Raw genomic sequence first — 25,352 nt, 5'->3', positions numbered from 1 at the left:
AATCCAAACATAAATCCACACACACATGAGTAGCTGATATTTGACAAAGGCCCAAAGTGTATTAAGTGGGGGATAAGCAGTCTCTTTAACAAATGGTGCTGGCATAACTGGATATCCATCTAAAAAAATGAAACAAGAGCCATACCTCACGCAATGCACAAAAACTAACTCAAAATGGATCAAAGGCCTAAATATAAAATCTAAAACAATAAAGATCATGGAAGAAAAAAATAGGGACAATGGTAGAAGCCCTAATACATGGCATAAATAGAACACAAAACATTACTAACAATGCACAAACACCAGAAGAGAAACTAGATAACTGGGAGCTCCTAAAAATTAAACACTTATGCTCATCCAAAGACTTTGCCAAGAGAGTAAAAACATTACCTACAGACTGGGGAAAAGTTTTTGGCTACTACAAATCTGATCAGCGTCCCATCTCTAAAATCTAAAAAAAAAAAAAAAAAAACTGTTACCATCAAGTTGATTCCCACTCATAGCGACCCTATAGTACAGATTAGAACTGCCCCATAGAGTTTCCAAGGAGTGCTTAGTGAACTGGAACTGCCAACCTTTTGGTTAGCAGCTGTAGCTCTTAACCACTATGCCAGGGTTTCCACTAAAATCTATAGGATACTGCAAAACCTCAACAAGAAAAAGATAAATAATCCAATTAAAAATGGGCAAAGGATATGAAGAAGCACTTCACCAAAGAAGGCATTCAGGAGGCTAACAGATACTTGAGGCAATGCCCACAATCATTAGCCATTAGAGAAATGCAAATCGAAACTACAATGAGACACTATCTCACCTCAACAGAAAAAAAGACTGCATTAATCCACCAAAAAACACAAAATAATAAATGTTGGAGAGGTTGTGGGGAGACTGGAACACTTATACGTTGTTGGTAGGAATGTAAAATGGTACAACCACCTTGGAAATCAATTCGTCGCTTCCTTAAAAAGTTAGAAATAGAACTACCATACCATACAGCAATCCCACTCCTTGGAATATACCCTAGAGAAATAAGAGCCTTCACACGAACAGATATATGCGCACCCATGTTCACTGGAGCCCTGTTTATAATAGCAAAAAGATGGAAGCAACCAAGGTGCCCATCAACAGATGAACGGATAAATAAATCGTGGTATATTCACACAATGGAATACTACACAACAATTAAGAACAATGATGAATCCATGAAACATATCATAACATGGAGGAATCTGGAAGGCATTATGCTGAGTGAAATTAGTTGCAGAAGGACAAAAATTGTATGAGACCACTATTATAAGAACTCAAGAAAAAGTTTAAACCAGAAGAAAATATTCTTTGGTGGTGGTCACAAGGGTGGGGAGGCAGGAAGGGAGAGGGGTATTCACTAATTAGCTAGTAGACAAGACCTATTTTAGGTGAAGGGAAAGACAACACACAATGCAGGAGAGGTCAGTACAACTGGACTAAACCAAAAGCAGCTTCCTGAATACGACCGAACGCTTCAAAGGCCAGAGTAGCAGGGACACAGGTCTGGGGACCATGGTTTCAAGGGACATCTAGGTCAATTGGCATAACAAAATGTATTAAGAAAACATTCTGCATCCCACTTTGGTGAGTGGTGTCTGGGTTCTTAAACTCTAGCAAGTAACCATCTAAGATACACCTGTTGGTCTCAACCCACTTGTAGCAAAGGAGAATGAAGAACACAGAAAACACAAGGTAAATATGAGCCCAAAAGACATAAAGGGCCACATAAACCAAAGACTACATCAATCTGAGACTAGAAAACTAGATGGTGCCCAGCTACCACCAATGACTGCCCTGACAGGGAACACAACTGAGAATCCCCGAGGGAGCAGGAGAACAGTGGGATGCATACCTCAAATTCTCGCAAAAATACCAGACTTAATAGTCTGACTGAGACTAGAGGGACCCCTGGTGGTCATGGTTCCTGGACCCTCTGTTAGCCCAAGACTGGAGCCATTCCTGAAGCCAACTCTTCCAACAGGGATTCGACTGGAGTATAAGACAGAAAATGAAACTGGTGAGGAGCAGCTTCTTGGACTCCTTGAGGAATAACATAAAACAAAGAATGAAATAGATAACCTCCATTTTCTACCTTAAATGCTAAAGCAAACGAAAGACATGAGTTGCATTTTTAGACTGACAATAAAGAGAATTGTATAAAGTGAATTATCCGTTAACTACCAAGAAAATTATTTTGTCGGTTCTGTTTTACTGGTTGCCAAATCACAATTTTGCCAAATCACAATTTCTAAAAACTTATAAAAAAAAAAAAAAAAGCTTTATATTTAAATTGTGTTTAAAGAAAAATTTTGGCTCATTTTGTGAGGTAGTAAGGCAAGAAAATTCTGTATCACCCCGGCTTTGCAAATCAACTCAATTTTTCTAATTACTGGCATAAATTTCATTTCGAACATCAAAGTCTGTTCATTATACCCCCAGGAACAAAATTTCCAGAAATGCTGTCTTAGTTTCTATAAATTAATCTCCAGTGAGGATAAGAGGTCCACACGGGTGAAATATTTTCTTAAGGCATGATGGTCTTTATGTCTATCTCTTATACTTGTTTTATTTTCTCTAATTAGACATTACTTAAGGATCCCTGGTGGCACAATGGTTAAGCACTTGCTTGCTAAAGGAAAGATTAGGGGTTTGAAACCACATAGCCACTCTATGGGAGAAAAACAAACAAAAAACCCCACAAAAAACCCAAACCCAGTGCCGTTGAGTTGATTCTGACTCATAGCGACCCTATAGGACAGAGTAGAACTGCCACATAGAGTTTCCAAGGAGCGCCTGGAGGATTTGAACTGCCCACCCTTTGGTTAGCAGCCATAGCACTTAACCACTACACCACCAGGGTTTCCAGATGGGAGAAAAGACCTGGCAATTTGTTCTCAAAAAGATTACAGCCTAGGAAACTCTATGGGAAAATTCTACTTTGTTCAATAGGGTTGTTATGAGTCAGAATTGAGTCAACGGCACACCACAATACCACCAGATTCATGGCTTCTTGGATTCCCTGAAGCCTTCACAGGATTCTTACTTTATTCATTTTTTAATTTATCTCTGTTTTTTGAGAATTTATTATCCTTTTCCCTTAATAGTTACATTTGGGGAATAATTATGTAAACACAAGATTATGGAATGTGGAGTTTCAGATGAATGCATGGATCAGCTGTCCATAGGGCCCCATCTCCATGGGTGACAGAAAGATCATAGACGGATTTGTCTATTTAGTCCCCTTGCAGAATTTTTCAACCCTGAGTACTACTTTTTTTTCTCTTAGAGCTGCAGTTCCACACTACACTGTTAAAATGTACTTGGGGTTCTTGAGAAAATACTCAAAGGGTTTTATTTTTTTTAAATTTGATATTATTATTATGCAGAGCTCCCCCTTCACCTGCCTGTTCTCTTGCAGAGGTTCAGCAGATCTATGCTTAGTCTAAGGTAAACACAAAAGGGGAAAACAGATCGAGGATAAATAATATTCATATGAAACTAGAAGAATTCCTTCTAGTATCTTATCAAGAATTCCTAATGTATTTTATCAATAGAGTGGGAACATTAAAGACATTGATTCTTGTTGTGTTCATTCAGGTTTTAGAAAATTGCCATCATTAAAAGCTAAAATATCCCACAAAAGGGAACTTAGTGATACCAAGATTCATTTTCAAGATGGACTATAAGGCAGCAAATGTCATTGAAAATATAACAACAATCCCATACATGCAGAATGAACAGGTTAAAAAAAAAAAATAGTGTCATGGAGGGGACAAAGAACAGCACATGAAATTCTTGACCATTCTTCAACAAGATTTTAGGATTCTTATCCAGAAAGCATATGGAAGAAAAACGTCAACACTCTTGGAGCAAAAATAGATTCATATGATTTAAAAATGGATGAACCAACCCAAGAAAACCTTAAGTAGCACAATTGCAGATATGCCCCTGTAAGCCACTTGGAACTTAATTTTATTAGATTCCTACAAGAATTCTTAGGGAGATTCATAGTAAAATAGTAAGAGTAACAAATTTTCAAGGTTAATTAAAATCACTCATTAAAAATTATAACATAACCACATGTTATAATTTATCTGGCCATTTCCTATTAAAATGTTTTTGATTAAATAGGAATCTCAATTACTCACAATTTTTGCTAATATATTATTCTTAGAAGGAAGACTCAAATGATAAGTGAGTTAGATGTTGACATGTACTATACAAAATTCTAGTCATTGTGATTCAGAATCCATGAAGCCCCCCACACATAGCTTTTTCATTATTCTCTTCCTTTATGTACAGTGAGAAGTGACATTCCAAATGACATATCTGAGACACTGCAAGAGCCTTCAACATCACAGAAAGATTTCAGGTTATTAACTTGTATGTACTTACAGGAAAATAAAAAGAGCAAGTTCAAACAATTTCCAATCAGAGTTAATATCAGAAATGCATATGAAGATTCCATTTCCCAAATTTATTACTAAATGTTAGTTAATTACAGATGCCCCGTACTCGGAAGATATAAAGACTCTAATCCAACCTTTCATGTTGCAGCGAACTGTGTTAACCCTTTGCACCACCAGGGGCTCCATATGCAACACTAGTCACAATGTAAGGGCAATATTAAGGGATATATAAGCATTGGCTTTGAGAAAATTAGACAAAAACCATAGGCTATGTAACTGGGTGAGGAGAGTTATAACCTTCAAAGAATCCCTCTATTGTTCGAAAAGAGAAAACAAACACCAAAGAGTTTTTAACTTTTTTGTTTAAAATATGGATGCTGTAATTTCAGAATTACCAGAAAAAAGTAGAAAAAAGTTACATAGTTTCCTAATACAGGGAAGAAAAAAGAAATTAAAAGGATTGTCAACAACGAAAAACAAAAATCTTTGTTCAATCCAATTGTCAAAAGGGGTAAAAAGGCAAATAAAATATTAGAATACAGAAAACACGAAAGCGGTAAAAATAAATTCAAATATGTTAGTAATCACCATAAATAAAATACAATTAAATTCCCCATTAAAAGTACAGAGATTCCCAGATAAATTTTTAGACATACAGATAGATTTTATTATATAGATCCACTTTAAACTTAATAACACACAAAAATATGGACAGTCAAGAAATAAGAGCAATGCATCAAACAAAACCTGAAAGAGAGCCTACAAATGAGACAAAGCAGAATTTAAGGCGAAAATGATTAACAAAATAAAGAAGTCTCTAAAATATTACCAAAGGCAAAATTCACCAGGAAAACACTTCTAAACCTGATATTATCGTAAAACAAGGTATCTCTCTCTATCATTTCTCTCTCTCTCCATTATCTCTCTCTCTGCTCTGTTTTATCTCTATGTATCTCTCTGGAAAAACTTCATAGAATTACAAGGGGAAATTTTAAAAAATACACAATCGTAGTGGGATACTTTAACATACCTTTCTTAGGAACACACAGATTAAACAGACTGGTATCAAGTAGACCAGATGGTCTACTTGCATAGGCTAACACGTGAGAGGCAGTCCACATAGGGATTATATTGATTTTAAAATAATTGACTGTGGAGAAAAAAAAAAAAAAAACTTACCAATGTTTCTTTTAAAATTTTACATCTTATATTGATATTACTTTCCAAATTCTACTGAGACGATGACCAAAGAATAATTATTTTTAAGCTGTGTTTAAAAAATTGTTCAAGATAATTATCATTACTTTGTTCCTCACCTCCTACTGGACTGATAATACACAATTTCAACTTCCACTCATCCATGTCTCCGTGCATATTCATCATACTGTTACCCCCCGCCCCCCCAAAAAAAACCCAGGAAAAAAATGACTATCTTAAAAAAGGTATTTCAAATATAATACCATGTTGTAATTCTCCATTTCTAGTTTTATACTTTCATCTCCCAGGTTAGCCTGATGGTCCAAAGTGTTACAATACATGGTCAACGCTAAGATTTGATATTTGAATCATGTAATTGTTGAACATCGGTGTGGTAAGTCCTTGACAAGTCAACATTGATTACAGCTTCCTTAGCCTTTACGATTAGCAGAAATTGCCCCAGAGGTGCTCCAATTCTATGGTTCCCAAACCTGCATAAATTTTAGACCTATAGGACTCTATATAAGTAATATCTATCCAAATCCCTTTTTCTTTTTTCCTTTCTTCAATGTAAGTTTTTGAGAAACCTCTGGGGTCATGTATCTATCAGCAGCCAGAAGAAGATATTCATTAGTTCCTAGACCTTGGGAGCTGCCTTAATTTCTACCCCCCACCCCACCAGTTCTATGAACCATGTACTTTCCAATAAATTAGCATGTGTTGATTTCTGTTACTTGTAACCAAAAAGCTCTCAATGATGAAGTAGTAATGGAGTGATTTCTCAACTTCTGGAAACAGGACAAGGTAGCCTACAAGGGATGGTTTAAAGTACAAATAACTAAAGAGGTGAGTCTTAAAACCATTTTAAAAAAACAGAAGACCAAATAGTGATGTCAAGAATAAAGAATAGCAGCAAAACCATGCATGAGAAATATCTAAATAGTAGGGGCAAGAGGAAATCAGCTAGGATTACCAATTTTACTTGACTGATGTTTTAAATTTAGAATAAAGGTACAGGGTACAGGTAGCTGGCTACTGATGAAACTCTGAAAGCAACTTTCAAAAAAATTTTCAAAATATATCCTAAAAAAATTCATACAATTATTCTTTCTAAGTATGAGTTGGCTATTTAGAATGCCAAATCTCTACTTGGACCAGAACAAACATATAACAAAAGAATAAGTAAGCAAACACATAAATATATAACAAGTAACACTGGTTATAACAGGGCAATTGGAAATTCTGACTGGTCATTGAAATCATCGAAAGGGATTTTTCGGGATTAAATTTCAGTTTGGCACCATAACAAGAGCCATAGGTTAGGCAGAAAGTTACAGAAACCCTTGGAAAACATGCCCAGCGTATGACCGTCTTAAAGTGTGAATGCGAGGAAAGCCTGATCTTTAAAAACAGAGGCTTATACAGGAAAAGGAAATTAAAAACAAACAAACAACAAACCAAAAATTCTATGAGAACAAGTGATCTAGTTCAACCCAGTACCATATGCTTAAATTTAATTCTTAACATGTTAGTGGTTATTTACTCATCGTCAGCTCACATACTTCTGGCCATGCAAGTGATCGGATATCACATGACATCTTGTTCCACCAGGAACCTTCAAAAATTGGCAAAACAGCCTAGAATAAGTTGTAGCGTAACTCATTTGTACAGCAAAATGATTTAGCAAACCCCATTTGTTTTGCTAGAATATTACTGCCCATGGATGAGCTGAAGTTCCTGACATTGAGCTAAACAAAGGAACTGAATAATGAAGATATTAGTGGGGATTGATATTAGGGAAATATTTAGTATGTATGTTTTTTTTTATGATAAAAAAATCTGCTTTATGGAACATTTGAAACAACTCGTATCATTATAATCTTTATGATAATTTAAAATATTTTTTTTACTTGATGCATTGAAGTGTAGTTTAAAAGGCACACTGTCATATCTTATTTACCTAGAATATATATAAATATATATGTACATATTTATATATATACTGACTTTTTACTAGCTTTAATTGCCTGTCTCAAATAACCTAAAAAATGAAAGATTTTAAATGTAGATTTCAGACTTTATTTTCTGAATATTTGGTGATATCACTATGCTCATTGATAAAAATGGCTTGAGTCTGAACACAAATATTCCGTGTTTATCTAGTTTGGTCCAAGAATATATACATTCATTAATCCATTCTCCCTCTCTCTCACACACAATGCAAAGGCACTCTCACGCTTGTAAACATTACATGATCAGGATATCAGTGATATAATGAATTTTTCCCAACACCACAGTAGAATATTAATCATGATAAAACAATTCCCTTTCAACAGCCAGACTTCTGCTGGTAATTTACATCTGTTAAAAACCTCAGTAATTGATAAATTTCTTACTGTCTTGATCCCTAACCCATTTTCAGTGATCAGGAGTAATAATGTAAAGGAGAATCTCTGTTTGAGACTGAATTCTGATCAAAGAAGAAAAATGATCAATAATGGGAAAATATCAAGAGTCATGGGAGCAAGTGGCTTTGTTTCATAAAGTTTATATTCTGCTCAATTCAGTTCCACAAACATTTTATTCACATCTATTATGTGCCAGGTGGTACACTCAACTGCGAGGCTACGAAGACAACTTAAAGAAATTAGGCTATAAAAAGAAAGTCAGAGAACGGAAAAAGGATGTTCCCTGGATAAAGACATTCAAAGGGAATGTGGTTCAGTTATTTTTTGTAGAGAATCTAATAAAAAGGAAAACTTGAGAATAAAACTGTAAGGCATACACACATGCTCACACACATACACACGCAGAGTAAAACGGTAAAGGCAAAGTCATGTTAAAACAAAATAGATAGACCTAAAGAAATTCTCTAAGTTCAAGTTTATAAAGCACTTGCACAATAAAATAAGAGGAAGGCACATAAATAAAAATGAATGCTAAAAAGGGTCAGTTACCTATAAAAATAATCTGCATTCAACAGAGAAGCATATCACAAGGGCATTGCATGAAACATTAATTCCACAGGAAGTTAAAAATTATTTGCAAACAAGAGTCCTATGGTAAAATAAATTTTTGAAGCATTGGGTTAATGTTACATTGGTTTCTTTATTGCAGGACTTCTCAGAGCCTTTATAATGTCAATATATATTATGAATCTTTCAGGCCACAGTTTCCAAATCTATTGGACTATGGAATCCTCTCAATACAGAGCATTTCAGTGCTAGTGTTCTGTGAAACATATTTAGGGAACTGGCTCGCATGATCATCGAGATTCCTTTAACCTTTAAGAGTCCTTGTTATTAATCAAGTGCCTGTGGGTAATGACCTACTGGGATTTAATCTATGCATTCATGCTCACTAGACCTAATTAACCAGATTTTTGGTAATAACCTAAAGTCTACCCCCTCTTGACTCACTTGGACTCCATCAGAATAATAATCCCCCCCATTTTAATGGTTTCTCTTTTTTACCCCTGGGGGTCTTTACTGATCTTTTTCTTTTCCCTCATCTTTCCAAATAGCATCCCAAAATTGTTGTTGCAGTTGGGTGCCATCGAGTCGGTTCCAACTCATAGTGACCCTACGCAGAGCGTAATGAAAAACTACCTAGTCTTGTACCATCCTCACAATCATTGCTATGTTATAGCCGCTGTGTCAATCCATCTCATCGAGGGTCTTCCTCTTTTTCACTGACCCTCTACTTTACCAAGCATGATGTCCTTCTCCAGGGACTGGTCCTTCCTGATAACATGTCCAAAGTACTTGAGACAGAGTCTTACCATTCTTGCTTCTAAGGAGCATTCTGGCTGTGCTCCTTCCAAGACAGATTTGTTCCTTCTTCTGGTAGCTCATGGTATATTCAATATTCTTTGCCAACACCGTAATTCAAAGGCATCAATTTTTCCTCAGTCTTCCTTATTCATTGTCCAGCTTTCACATGCCTATGAGGCCACTGAAAATCCCACGTCTTGGGTCAGGCACACCTTAGCCCTCAAAATGACATCTTTGCTTTTTTAACACTTTAAAGAGGTCTTTTGCAGCAGATTTTCCCAATGCAATATGTCATTTGATTTCTTGACTGCTGCTTCCATGGGCTTTGATTTTAGATCCAAGTACTATGGGATCTGGACTTAGCCTCTTCCAACCTGCACACTGGCCCCAGCTCCAGTGAGGCCCTGGTCTCCCAACCCTGCCTCGCCACTGCCATGGCAGACTCTAAATACAACTCTCCTGGCATTGCCAGGAACTAGCCAGAAGCTTATGAAACCATCGACCTACCTTAGGGAGATCACATGGAGTTTGATGTGGAGGAGCGGAGGAGCAGAAGTGTGGAACACATCATTGTCAATCTCAACGTTGCCTATGACAAGTTCAAGGACAAGAAAGTGGGGATAGAGGGACTTGATTTCTTAGATTGTATTGGAAAAACCAAGGGGACAGGATATGAATCTAAAGAATATGAGAAGACTGGTGAAGGCCTGGGAGTAAAGGAGACAACCAGCAAAAGTACTGGTGACTACTGCATGAGGGCTGAGAGCTGACAACTAAAGTTGGGAAAACCAAGACAACAGTGAAGGAGTCAGCCACTGAGGAGAAATTGACCCCTGTTGTGCTGGCTAAACAGCTGGCAGCTCCGAAGTAGCAACTGATTGTTTCCCACCTGAAAAAGCTGCTGGGACCAGATGCTGCGATCAACCTCACTGAACAGACAGGGCTCTGGCTAAGCGCCTGCCGCTGCAGCTAGAAGCAATGAAGAACAGCAAAGGTACTGGTTCAAGTGGAAAGACCACCAGTGGGGCCCTTCCAGAAAGCAGCTCTGACACTTACCGGTACATTCCCAGCATGAGCAGGATGAGTTCTCTCGAGCTGCCAAAGTTGCAGAACTTGATGAATGCCTGACAAAGCTGGGGGCAACTGTATGCTAAGATCACAATGTTAGGAGTCCCCTTTCTGCAGACCTATAGGGAACCTATCTTAAGGAGGCTGTAGAGCTGTGCAAGCAAAGGCGAGCACCCTGGATCTTGCAGTCTTGGACCAAGTGAAGGCTCTGCTACAGAGTGTCCTGGGAAAGATGAATGAGATTGCCAAGCATCCCTAAATTGCTATAGTCCCCCGAGGAGAGCTGTTTGTGAGGTGTAATCTTAGAATGGGCTAGAGGAAGACTAAAGCAAAGGAGGAAAAAGAGGAAGGGAAGGATTTAGCAAGACATTTAGTCAATCTATATGCCTGGTAGGAGTCCCTGGATGGCATGAATCATTAATTGTTGGATTACTAACCAAAAGGTTGGAGATTCAAACCCACCCAGACATGCCTCAGAAGTAAGGCCTGGTGATTTGCTTCTAAAAGGTCAGTCTTGAAAACCTTATGGAGTACGGCTCTACTCTGCACGCATCAGGTCCACGTGGTGTTGCCATGAGTCAGAGCTGGTTTGATGGCAACCAACAACAATATATTCTAGGACATAAGTCCACATGCTTATACGGGCAAGGCAGGGGACTGAAATGAGTGAGATAGTCTGAGTATTGGCTTATTGGAGTTGCGGGGATATTTTTCCTTAGCCACAAATAACTACGCTTCTTGATACCTACAATCTTCTTGGCATTTTTTAATTTCCCAATTTTGATAAAAACATGACATAGAGAAGTATTTCCTTATTAAGTGAAAAAATAAAAACAAACAAAAGCTATGAAACATGGTATTATCAGTCAGCTTGAATGTGAAAAGGTCATAAAGACAGGCTGCGGTAAGCTGTGAGTATGGTAGAGGGGTGCCCTGGCCAAAGCTGGTGTTTCCTACTTCAGAAAGCTTTTCAGATCTGTTACCAGCCAAAAAAGACAGGCAGCATAGCAAGACATTCTGATTATTAATATTGTTTTAATTATTGAAAGTTTTATTCTGATTCCTTCCTTAGATGTCTGGGGATATTCTTACTGATTGAATTGTGTCCCTCCGAAATGCGTGTCGGAATCCTAGCCCCTATAATTTGTGGATTTAATCTAATCATATGATATAATCACTGTCCATAATGCGATCTAATGTAATCAATTGGTTGAGCTCATATCAGTGTACAGTGCCTAAACTTAGTCACTTCTGAGTTATATAAAGGGCAGCATAGACACAGAGAAATGTCCACATGAACTGGGGAAGACAGATGCCGTGTGAGGATCACCGAGAACCAAGGAATGTCTGGGGCTACTGACAAGGAAGGAATTAACCTGGCCAAGGACCTGATTTAGACTTTTAGCCTCCAGAACTGTGAGAAAATAAAGTTCTGTTCTTTAAAGGCACCCACTTGTGGTATTCGTGGTCTAGCAGCAGTAGGAAACTAAGACGGATATACTCAATTAGCTCTGTTTTATGCTTAAAAACTTCAACTCCTCAGGTCCCAACTCTTTCACTAACACTTCTCCTGTCCCTTTTTGGTTGTTTAACCTTCTGAGGTTTGTTCAATACCTATACAATTATATTACCCAAATAAAGACATTTTAGAGACACCAAATCACTGAATATTTACGGTGTTTAGTTCCTCAGGGTTAAAAAGTCTATTTACAAAGACACATATAAATCCCATTTAATGAATGTATTTTTAATATTGCTTCTACTTGAATGGTATCATTATTATACCAGACTACTGATTTTTTTCCTACTGTTTTTGCTAGGCTGATAACTAGAAAGGTTCTTCTTCTTGGTCAAGAAGCTCAAAGATATACAGAACAATGATTCTGTTTTCTGCTGATTTTCAACCTTTTCTTAATCCTTTTAATTCTTTGATTTCAATCTCCATGAAGTAGAACTTTCGAGTATCTCAAAGGAGAGTGAGTAGCTACACAGGCACTTCTGTACTTGCTGACTTTGTCTTATTTTAGACCAGTCCAGAAGCTAAGCATAGATGTGAGCCATGTGGATGATAATTTCCAGGCACATGGAAAAGATGCCAGATATTTAGATTTTATGAGAAATATCCTGGCATTTGAATACTGTCTCAATATTTTTGTAACACCTGGGGAAATAAATCATATCTGTGAGGACTGCCAGTCTGAGACTTCAGATGTGCCTAATGAAGAAAAAAGAGATGGCTCAAGAAGAAATGAAAGTCATATGGGTTGGGTAGATAGGAGAAGCTTGGAAAACTTTTCATAATTAAGAGGTTCTTTTCCTGTTTGGACAGTGTGAGTCACAGCTTTGATGGGGTTGCAAGAATATGAGGACTTTAATTTTTATGATGATGGAGGTGGATGGATGAGCTGATAAGTCAGTTTTCTGCCCATAAGAACAAGGTAGCTATGTGAATGTTGGGGAATAGGAGCCTGAAGATGAGGAGAGAGCAGTATACAATACCTGCTATGTTTTGTGTTTTTTGAGATGCAAGATGAAAATTTTCTATCTACTCTGATAAACCAAAAACTAAACCCACTGCCCTCGAGTCAATTCCAACTCATAGAGACCTGATAGGACACAGCAGAATGGCCCCAGAGGGTTTCCAAGGCTGTAAATCTTTAAGGAAGCAGAGTGCCACATCTTTTTCCTGCAGAGTGGCTGGTAGGTTTGAACCCCTGACCTGTCAGTTAGCAGCCAAGCACTTTAACCATTGCGCCACTAGGGCTTCTTATCTAATCTGATAGCCAGTGGCAATTGGAGAAACCACCAGGGATAATTGGAGAGATATCACGATAAGCCATTTTGTATATGCCTAGAATGTAAACACACACCCTGAACAGATATGCTCACCTGCCTTTGATGGAAGCAAGGAGCAGTTTTGCATCACGATCTCCTTTCCATGAGAGGGTAGAGTCCTTGGTGGCACAAAAGTTTAACTGCTTGGTGAAGAATCCACCCAGAGGCACCTCAAAAGAAAGGCCTGGCAATCTACTCAGGAAAGATCACAGCCATGGAAAATCCTACAGTGCCTAGGTCTACTGTGAAACACAGGCAGCCACCATGAGTAGGAATTTACTCAACAGTATCTGGTTTTACTGGTTTTTCCATGAGGAGAAGAGATAAAGAAAATATTGTGGGGTTTAGAGTCAGACAAACTCAGGTTTGAGTCCTGACTTTATTCTTTACTAGCAAAGAATATATCACTTAAGTTTCAGAGATTCCGCATCCTCATGACAAACAGGAAGACAAATACCCATGTTTCAGGGTTCACATAGGAATGAATGAAGTCATATAATGAGACTGTATTTGAGAATATAGTCAATAATGAGAATATATTTAGCATTAAATTTTTCTTTCCATTCTCTTCTGATGTTGTACACATCTCAGAGATTACCCCTCAAACTTTACCATTTGATTCTAAATTGCCTTTACTTTATGCCTAATTACAGAGTGAGTTTTCTTATAATAGAATCCATATAAAATCTGCCATATCCCTGGACATTCTCTTATTTACTTTGTTTTGAATGACAGAACACCACTGGGGCTGACTCAAACCTGAAACAACCTCTGTCAACACTAGTTTGGGATGTTATCAAGATCCATTAAAAGAAAAAGAAAAAAAAAAGAGTCAAAGAAATGTATGTAGTTAGGAATTACTTTTGATGATATGACCTAAAACTTACCAGTATTAGAAACCTTATTAAAAACCTTCTATAAGTCATTTTAGGAAGCGATACAGCACATGGTTACGTTGTGAAGTAGCATTGTGAACACTTAAAGAATGAAGTAAAACTTAAAACACAGCATTGCCCTTCAAATTTTATAGGGTCCCACTTATAGGATGTATTTGAAATAGGCAATGCATATAGACACAAATAGATTAGTGGTTATTAATGGTTAGGAAGAGGATTGCTTAATGGGTACAGAGCTTCTGTTGGGGCAGTGAAAACGTTTTGGAAATAGATAGTGATGATGGTTGCACAACAGAGTGAAAACGTACTGAATGCCACCGAATTTTATACTTAAAAATAGGAAAATGGTGAATTTTATGTTATACATATTTAATACAACTAAAAGACAAACACAACATTGCCCTTATGTCTTGTGAATGCGTAGAGGCACGAAGATCAATGATTTCAATGATGACCTCATACACAGACTGAATAAGGCCTGTGTTTCCAACAATATATGTGGAAGTCAAGGTAATATGCTCTAGAAAACTAGTAGTGACTCAAAAATTGACCCTATTGATGACCAAGGAATTGGGGTTAAAGATGTTTATGAAGCATTTGAACACAGTTACTTCAGGAAGAGTAGAAGAGGAAATCTTTTAAACTGATATCTAATTCTATATATGACTTACACAGTTACACATAACCAAATTAATAGATTCAAGTTTATAAATAGATATTTGACTATTTGTCTATATCTTTCACAGTTACATATTCAATATGCCAAAAATAATCTCCTTTTGTATCTTGTTATTGAGAATATGGAAGGTTGCTTTATATTTGGGGATAAATAACATACCTAGTTCTATAATTATTTTGCCATGCTCCATACTATCTAATGTTCCCCAAGGGCCTGGCCCAGTCATAGTAATGAACTTGATTTATTTAGCTGCACAGGACTAGGGAACACAAGGAAGTTATACTGTATCTACTTGTCTTGAGTTAAAAATATTCTTTCCTATCCATGAATACCCTCAAGACTTGAATGCCAATGAATATCTGTGCAGAATACATGCGGAGAAGATGAAATCCAAATTAGAAATGTTCATACTGTGCTTGAGGAACAGACAGCCTTTAGGTCCTGGGTTCTGCATGACAAGTCCATCAGCCAGGCCACTTTATGCTAATTGAAGTAAGCTGACATGTTACAACAACCTGAAACTGAAAGTTTGCCATGGCCAGTTTCTTAATGAATAAAGAGAAGAAAATTTATGTCAAGCTGTAGCCAAGCAAAATGATGAAGAAAATCAAACTACAACAAAGAGGAAAAAGGAATAACAATGTTCATTGTAAGGACCTAAGCTGACAGAAGCACTGAAATAGACTTTAAAAACCTGTCAGACTGGATGTTAAAGCATACTTTAGGAAAATCTGTGATGGAAAGCACTTTCTTAAAAGGACCACGCTCACATTCATCTGTCTATATAGTATTGAGATAAGGATTAGAGGAACTTCCATTCACACCCCTCATTCACACCCCCCTTGCATTTAGGTGGCCTTGTAATTTGCACTCACCAAGGACATAGGGTCGCTATAGGGTTGCTATGAGACGAAATCGACTCGACGGCAGTGGGTTTGTTTTTTTTTTGGTTAAGGACATAGGGATGGGAGTGATGGTCATCCCTTCTGGGATAGAACTTTTAAGAAGCATGTATTGCACGCTCACATTCTCTTTTAATTTCCACTGGGTGGACATAGATGACTATGAGGCCATAGAGCCGTGGTTCTCCAACTTCAGTGTGCATCAGAATCACCTGGATGGCTTGTCAAAACACAGATTGCTGGGCCCCAGCCCGCATTTCTGATTCTGGTGCCTAAGAATGTGCATCTCCAGTAAGCTCACAGATGGTGCTGAGGTTGCTGGTCTCGGAGTGATTCTTTGAGAACCACTGGCTTAGAGGATGGAGGAGCCATGTGATAGTAGGAGTCTGGTTCCTTGATTCACTGTGTGAATAAGAGATGCTTGTTGATTGTATGGTTCTATTATATTTAAGGCTTTATACAGTTTGGGGTCCATGTGCTAAAGCAGTCATTATTACCCTAACTAATAGAGAGAACTTAAAAGTAAGGAGTGACTGGCGATGATAAGAGCATTCGACTGGAACTTGAGGGAAATATAGAAGACAAGACACATATGAGCAAGAAAACAGTGGAAGGAAGAAAAAGGAGTGAACTAGAGGTAAGAGTAGAAATGCAGGCTCTGGTGGGGTTGGAACACATCAGTAAGACTAACCTAGTTGGAGAAAAGGATTTTCTTCAACAAATAATGGCATCTAAGTCTCAAGATATAAAATGCAGTCCATTGATACAGGGCCTCCAACACCAGACTGAGTAGAAACTTCAACACAAAAGGAAGTAACAAAAGAAAAGTTCCCAAGCAAGGTATGAACTGGCTGCTTAAAAAAGAATGATTGCCTGAAGGTTAGATTAGAGGACTAAGAACCTGAAGCCCAGCAGGCCACTTAGGAGCCTATTGCCATCACCCAGGACCACACAGATTTTACCAGCATGGTGACCTTGGGACAATCACTTGATCAATCAGAGACTCAGTTTCCTCTTCTGTAAAATAATAATAGTCTGGTAGGTTATTACAATGGTTACATTCAAATATGCATTGGAAGCACTCAACACAATGCTTTGTTGTAAATCTACAATAATTATTTGCTATATGGCCAGAATTGAGGTGGAAGGTGGAGAGGAGAGAATACATCCAAAGGACAATGTCAAAAAAAAAGTACTTTGAGAACTTTGTAAGCAGTTAGATATGTTGGATATGGAATAAATAGAACTCAAATTAAGATGACTGTTTTCAAGAGAAGCAAAATCAGTGAAGTGTGTAAATATATATATAAAAGAAAAAAGAGAGAGATTTATATCAGGGAAATGGCTCACACAGTTGTAGAGGCTGAAAAGTCCCAAGTCCGTGGGTCAGGCTGGAGGCTTCTCCCGACTCAGGTAGCTGTACGGGCTGGTGAACCCAAGGTCGGCAGGTCAGACAGCAGACCTCTGGCTCACAGACTGCACAGGCTGATGAATCACAAGATCAGAAGGTAAACTACTAGCTCAAGTCCCAAGAACCAGAGGTGAGATGAACAGGAGCCAGCTGCGGAATGCACAGCAAGTAAAAGCCAATGAGCTTTGCCAGAGAGTCCACCTACATGGGATACAGGCCACACTCCCAAGGAAACTCTCTGTCAACTGATTGGCTGCTCATAACAAATCTCATCATGGAGGTGATCACATAATATCAGATCTCATCATGGAGATGATTACATTATTACATGGCTACCAAACTAACGTCATAACTGCCAAATCACTCAGAATCACGGCCCAGCCAAGCTGACATACAACCTTAGCCATCACACAAACCTAGGGCTCCCTGAAAATAGTGGGGTAGGAAAAAGAAATGCTGATAATCGGAAGAATGATATAAGACAATGAAATATGGGTTTTGTTTTCTTTATATTTGGTTCACATTTTGTCAAAGGTAGATTTGGGGAAATCTTTGAACAAAATAGATTGTTTGGATAGTGCAGATGTCTAAACAACTACGGCAAAAAATATGCCATGGTTTCCATGCTTACTTGAAAGAACAAACTCAGTGCCTACCAAACTGGATGGGCCCTATGGTAGCAACATTTTCTCCACATTTAATTAGAAGACTAGAGAGAATATTTTTCAAGTTAAAATGACTCACTCCCAAGAAAATCTTGTCAACGTATCTGCAAATGTTTCAGGTAACCCAAGAAGCATTCAGAAACTGGATACTGTTGGACTGTTGGATTAAGCTGTTAGTATAGGCTTCAAATACTCCATTTACACAAGAAAACGGGAGGTACAACAGAGGCCTCGGCATGTTGTCTTAAACTCGGAAGTATCGTAAGGAGTAGCCTTGAAATATTTTTAAACATGTTGTGACAGCACTATAGTAACAGCACTCCATTTAAATTTCAGAGCCATCCTTCTCTATAAACATACTTGAAGTCTTCTTTGGATCTGCGATGATATTTTATTGATTTTACTAAGTGACCTGGATTGATTGAAAACTTGGGGGAAGCTTAAAACACTAAAATTTCCTCAAAGGCATTTTTCCCTGGTGGAAGTTCTATTTATTTTTAATACTGTGTTTTCTCTCCATAAGCCATCCACCTTACAATCTGATCTGCCTAGTTTCTTTTAGAGAGTTTAGGTACAGCACAAGATCTATACAATCTGACCACAAGTCAAAAATCCCAAAGTAGTTTTTAAGGGTTGTCTTAGAGTTTCAAGACTTCATGTTCTATACTTATGGTCTTCCTCGGTGCCAGAGCTTGCCTCGAATTCTTATCTTACTAGAAAGCATCAGAGTAGATAAAATGGATGCAACTTAAATGATGGATTGACAAAGAATAAAGAAAGATTATTTTCAAAGGAAATGAAGTGTGTGGCCTTGAGCTCACTGGTGATGATGCATTTACCAGTGGGTGCTTTTATTGCTCATTTAATAATAGTTCAATAGGGAGACAAAGGAAATTATGAATCTTATAATTATTCTATTCCAGAAGAAAAATAAAGAAAAACACATTTCTCTCTTTTTCTCCCATACCACTGCAGTTGTATCTAGACAATCCTGGGAGTAATTGTTCTGTTAACATCACCATGGAATATGATTTTCTCACAAGGAAATGATTCACTGGAGAAATCAACCAAGCACTCCCAATGAAATGCATCTGATTTTCCTTGCTATTTCAGTTCTAAGCTTAACTCGAAAGAAGAAGAGCCTCATATCATTTACTTTCTACAAAGATTGAAAACATGAAGACCTTCTGTGGTCCTTGAAATTCACAAAACCCAACATTCAGAAAATGGAGATGGGTTATGAGAGCTGCTACAGGTCATGCCACAGCACATCAGTGTTGACATGGTACAGACTACTTGCAGACAAATATGTTGCTAAAATCTGAGATAAGTGTTTCCACAGTATTGAAATCACCCAGACACAGACCATGGATGATAAAAACATATGATAAGCAGTATTTACCTCACCTATAGTCACCATCATCTAGTTAAAATAAAATATAATGAGTCTTTTGCCACATGTCTGCTAGAAACATAAATGGCTACATAATGTCAACAATTAATCAGCTATCAGTCAACTATTATTTTTTAGCTTTTGCTATTTTTGGTCAAAACATATGGTTTGAGTCACAGTTTATAATAACCTCTTTATAATGACATTGCTTATCATAAACCCCAAACTCATTGCTGTTGAGTCGATTCTGACTCATAACGACCCTATAGGACAGAGCAGAACTGCTCCATAGGGTTTCTAAGGCTGTAAACCTTTACAAAAGTAGACTGCCACATCCTTCTTCTGTGGAATGGCTGGTAGGTTCAAACTGCTGAACTTTAAGTTAGCAGCCGAGCATAACACCTTTAAATTTTGCTTAATAGTTGCAATTATACATTGCATTGAATACATCAATATTTGAAGGTTTAAAAAGTCCTCTTTCAAATCGAACTTGATTTATTTTTTGAGACTTTTTGTAAGTGAAGACATATTAGCTCAGCCTCCTGCAGATCTCAGCTTCAACCAATGGCTACAAATATGAAAAATGGGGAGCATTAGAAAGCAGAGTTGATCTTCATGCTTGACAATGACTAGTTTTACACAGTATAATCAAAGAACTAACATTTATTCAAGTACGCATTATGTGTTAGACACTGTGCCTAACACAGGCTGCAAAAAAATTTCTGCTAGTCTCAGAAAGTCAAAATAATCATTAAGACAGATTCTGCAAGTTACATATGGAAATCATTACCATTATTTTATAGGCAACCTCATATAAGTACAGACCAAGTTCAAATTAGGATATTTATAATAGGAAATCCAAGTATCATTTCTATAGTAGGGCAGCTTCTCTCTACAACAATCACACATTCTGGAATTTTTATCACTTATTTTATGCATTTGTCTTATTTTCAATAAATATAATTTCAGAAATATATAGCAAAAGGTATATCTTTTTATATGAATAGGCTTACAAGTCAGAAAAAAGAGGCCTTTGCAGATTTCAGTGTTTTGATTTCAGGTCCAGAAAAATCTTCAAATGTTTTGCTATAGCCCCTGCATCTGGGCACCAGACCCACGAGTCTCTCATGCCCACCTGCCATATGTAATTTCTAGCTGAGGGACTTAGAAAGAATATCATGGCAACTGCGTGACTGTAGACATGTGAAGGAATGATGAAAAGAACAAAGTAATTCAGATGACAGATTTCAGTCATTGTCACAAGAATTGCCAGTCATAGACTGAAGCCACAGTCTGGTGACAACATAGTTATTTCAAAGCTTTCCCAGTATTTCTGAAGAGAAGCTTCTTGCTGTACCTTTAAAAAGAGACAATGCTGTAGAAGTTTCAGCAGTCCAGTCTTTCTTCCCTATGACAAGCGATTGCTTTATTTCCAAGCATCAATAACTGCACCCGTCTGCCTTTGAATGCACATCGATTTGACAAACCCAAAACTCAGACTATTGGTACCATAGTATGTGAATAAATATTTCAACTAAAAAAGGCTTTCTAAAAGACCTTAAGCTGCTATAACCTCTTACATCTTAATGTCCTCTGCTGCTTAAAGGGACCACATGCCAGTTGTTTATTGTAGGTCTGGTTGTTCAACTTCAATAAACGGAACATTTGAGTACATACCACGTACAGCTCTCTGAACTGAATAAATAATCACAATGAATACATATTAGCTAACTGTGTGTGTGTGTGTGTGTCTACTAAGCTTTGGGTCTTCTTTCAAGTACTTAACATATGTGAATTCACTTAATCTTCACCATCACCCAGTGAGGGAAGTTACTATTACCCACGTTTTATAGATGAGTCATTGCAGACCAAGAAGTTAAATAACTTGGCCAAAGTCACACACCTCATAAGTGGTAAAGTTGCCATTTAAGCCAGCAATCAGGCTCAGAGTCCATGATTTCAACCATGATAGCATTCATTAAACAGCAGTTATTCCCAAAGTGTGGTGCCTGGCCTTGTAGCATCAGCATCACCATGGGAACTTGTTAAAAATATAAATTCTTAGGTCCTAGTGGTTAAGAGCTTGGCTGCTAACCAAAAGGGGGTCTGTTAGAATCCACCAGCCACTCCTTGGAAATCCTATAGGGCAGTTCTACACTGTGCTATAGGGTGGCTATAAAGCTGGAATTGACTCAACGGTACCAAGTTTGGTTTTTGGTTTTATCCCAGACCTACTGAGTCGGGAACTCTGGAATGAGGCCCAGTCTTACTTTGCAGGTAATTCTGAGGTGGACTAAAGGTTGAGAATTACTAGTATAGGGTGAAGAGATTTGAATAGGATATGTTCTGCCCTCAGAGTAAATGTAGAGTAAATTTCATCTCTCATGCCAATTGTAAAAACTGTGTTGAGAACCCATCATATCTGGATCCAGCAAGAAACAATGTTATGGTCCACAGTTGATGTCTACCATGGTTTTGGGAGGAAGGATGGCCAATTGAAGCTGGAGTGGATAAAAGGCAAGGTTTGTTTTCATAACCCCCATACAGAGAGTCAGGAAAATAACATCTCTGAGTTCCTAGGTGATTAGAACATTCCTTATAGCAAATAATTGGTTCCCATACCTCTCAAGGAGGCAGGAAAAGAATGTAGTAGAAAACTGATTTGGAGGTTACAAATTCAAGAAATGGGGTATAATAAAGGAGTGCCTTTTTCATTATATCCCCTATTCACACATATTTCTTATTTAGGAGAACCTGGTGTGGTGCTAGTGTTGTCTACCTCTCCTAAATATTCCTCCTGACCATATGCTGTATACTTGTAACTTTATATTCAATGAGTATAGCCTCGTCTTCTCAATTATGGAGGCAGTAGATTGATGGTTCAGAGCACTGGTACTGGACTTGGACAATCTGAGTTCAAATCCTAGCTCTTCTTTTAATTTGCTATGTGAACTTGAGCAAGTTATTAAACTTCTTTTAAGTTGTAGTTCCCTCATTGTTGAGATGGCGACAATATAAGGTCCTACCCAAAAGGTTACTATGAGAATTGAATGCATGTAAAACACATAGTAAGTAATAAATATTGCTGTTGGGTACTGTCAAGTCTATTCCAATTCACAGCAACCCCAAATGACACAGTAGGACTGCCCCATAGTGTAATCTCTACAGAAGCAGATTTACAGATTTTTCTCCTATGGAGCCTCTGGGTGGGTTCAAACCTCCAACCTTTCGATTAGCAGCCAAACACTTAACCATTGTGCCACTAGGGCTGCCTTCCATAAATATTAGCCCTCTAAATTAGACAATGAGTTCACTGTTGGAACAGACAAGCTTCACACATCTTTTGCATCCTGCCCAGTCCTGTTGAATGGAATATCTTCTCGCTGTATGATTATAATTACATTTCTTCCTGCCAATAGCATTCTTATAATAAATGATACTACCCAGTGTTTCCCAAACTCTAGTTATTTAAGTACCACCTTATGAAATTTTGCTAAATCCAGGTACTATCTGTACCATTGAAAAATTAACATCTTTCTGTAAAATGAAACACTTTTTATTAAATGAGCATTTAAAGGGAAAAGTATACATATATGTATATATGTGTATGTGTACACATTCGTACATATACACATTATGCTCACAGATATATAAACAAACATATGTTAAAGAGAAACATATGGACACATACACCCACATACATCACTATCGAATACCCATGAAATCATGGATGTGGTTGTGGTACGCTAGATTATTTTTTTTAAATACATATAAAAATGGAAACTTGGTATTGCAGTGGTTAAGACATCAGCTGCTAAACAAAAGGTTGGCGGTTCAAATCCACCAGCCCCTCCTTGGAAACCCTATGGGACATATAAAAATATATAAATATTAGAATGTTTTAATGTTTAATTATGCACACCTAAAGTCACCTCACTGATGGTATACACACCACTCTCTCAGAATGTGTGTTTTAATCCATTCAGCTAGCTTTCTTCTGGAAATCCTGAGTCTCAACTGCTCAGAGCAGTACAAGGAGCAGAGTAGGTGGCTGCACACACCCAGGCAGGGTAAATTAAGCTGCAGTTTCTCCATTACTAGGGATGCCGTCTTGCCGATAATGAGGTCAAGCAGCTACTCCAAAATCCCAAATGTAAGTGGGTGGCAGGGTAAAGTCACTTCCAGTGAGGCATGATTGAAGGGACCCTGCTTGTTGAATGATGGATGGAGCAGTTTCCTGTCTAGCTGTTCCTCTTAGAACGAGCAACTGGGGAGCCTGTCTCTTTCCGAATAGAAGTGGTAGCACAGTAACAAAGTCTAGGAGAGAATTTGTCATCAGAACATCCCCCTGGTGACCTTGTGGCCTTGGTTTGAACACTTTGATGATGTCTTTTGTGGTAGAAAGCAGGTTATGATTAATACTAACGTCACAATACTAACACCCTTAACACAGATCAGGCTGTAAATATAAGGGATCCTGGGATATGGTTTTATTTTAGGTTCTTTATCAAGGCTAACTCTCATGGAACTTTAATTTATGTTCAGAAGGAAGAACACCTGCAAAGAGACTAACAGGCCCGATATAACAGAAGGTAGATATATTGAAACATTAAAACAGACATCACACACATTCATTCCATCAAAAAATTCCTGGTATTTCTACCATATGCAAAACTCAGTTCTAGGCACCGTAGAAGTGATAAACTTGCCCTGCTAGGGGATTAAAGGAGCCCTGATGGCACAGTGGTTAAGCACTCAGTTGCTAACCAAAAGGCTGGCGGTTCAAACTCACCAGATGCTCCATGGGAGAAGGGTGTGACAGTCTGCTCTGTAAAGACTTACAGCCTTGGAAACTGTATGGGAGCAGTTCTACTCTGTCCTATGGAGTCACTATGAGTTGGAATAGAATTGACAGCAATGCACAAGATGCTTACGTTGCAGCTAGTTATATCTACTGAAACTCACGTCAGAGAGGAATGCATTTACCTAAAAGTGATAGAACTAATGACTAGCAGGAACTTAAACAGATAGGGATGTAATTTTCTTTCACGATAAATATTCCAAAATCTGGAAGTCTAGGGCTAGTACTGAGGATTAACGATGTCACTTGAAATAATGTCATTTGCCCTCTGTTATCTTTACCATACTGACTTATTGCTTCACAATAAATGCTTCACTGAAAAAATGGCAGTTCCCAGCATCATGTGTACATGTAAGTCATGGAGAGGGAGTCAAGGTGCAAAGGGCTGTGCTCTTGTTCACACGTCATGGACCAAAATTGAGTCAGTGCTCCTGTATCACAAACATCAGAGGTGAGTGGCTTTAAAGAACAGAAATTTATTGTCTCACAGTTCTGTAGGCTAGGAGTTCAAATCAGGGTCTTGGTCAGGTTAATTCCTTCCTTATAGGTAGCCCTGGATGTTCCTTGGTTCCTTGGCATTTCTTGGCTTGTAGCCAGTTCTCACATGGCATTTATCTTCCCCCATGTATGTGTCTCTGTGTCTATTCTGATCCTCTTATAACTCAGAAGTCATTAGATTTAGTATCCACGCTTCATTGGTAGACTCTCATTAAAATTACAAAAGACAAACCCTGTTCCCAAACAAGATCACATCCACAGGTAGAAGGGCCAAGAATTCAAATGTATTGTGAAGGGGCATAATTTAATACATAGCACTTAGTCTCCTCTAAGCAACAGGGAAGCTAAAACAGTTAAGTGAGAGGCTACTCAAAAGTGAGGGGTTGGAAATGGTTTTTCAGTACATAAATCAATAGTTTATGTTACATCAAATCTTCCTTCAAAAACTGCAAAATTATGCCATACTTTTGGGGTATGTACAGTATCAATAACCTTTTTACCAACTAGTATAGGACTCAAAAGCCATGACAATATATTAGTAAATTTTTTCTAATTAACTATCTTTCTTGGCCCCGTACAGCGTGTCTTTTTATAAGCAAATCTTTGTTAACTCTGGAGTTTAGATAAGCCACAATCATTGAATTTCATTTGGTGGTTCTATGGAGTGATAGAAAAAGCATGGGTTCAAATCCTGTCTCTGGCACTTGGTATCTAGTCACCCTGACCATAATCATAACT

The 25,352-nt window shown here is 37.9% G+C and overlaps 1 protein-coding gene and 1 pseudogene across 2 annotated transcripts in view; one reads left to right on the top strand and one right to left on the bottom strand.

The window, feature by feature from the left end:
• GRM7 (glutamate metabotropic receptor 7) overlaps window positions 1-25,352 on the bottom strand; it is a 1,070,009-nt gene that overhangs the window by 425,938 nt on the left and 618,719 nt on the right. The window lies entirely within an intron of this gene.
• Window positions 9,841-10,733, top strand: LOC126064357 (dynactin subunit 2-like; annotated as a pseudogene).

This window comes from Elephas maximus, chromosome 20 (assembly GCF_024166365.1).
Source record: "Elephas maximus indicus isolate mEleMax1 chromosome 20, mEleMax1 primary haplotype, whole genome shotgun sequence".
NCBI lineage: Eukaryota > Metazoa > Chordata > Mammalia > Proboscidea > Elephantidae > Elephas > Elephas maximus.
The sequence above is the reverse complement of the archived record's forward strand: the minus strand, read 5'-3'. Positions and strand labels throughout refer to the sequence as shown.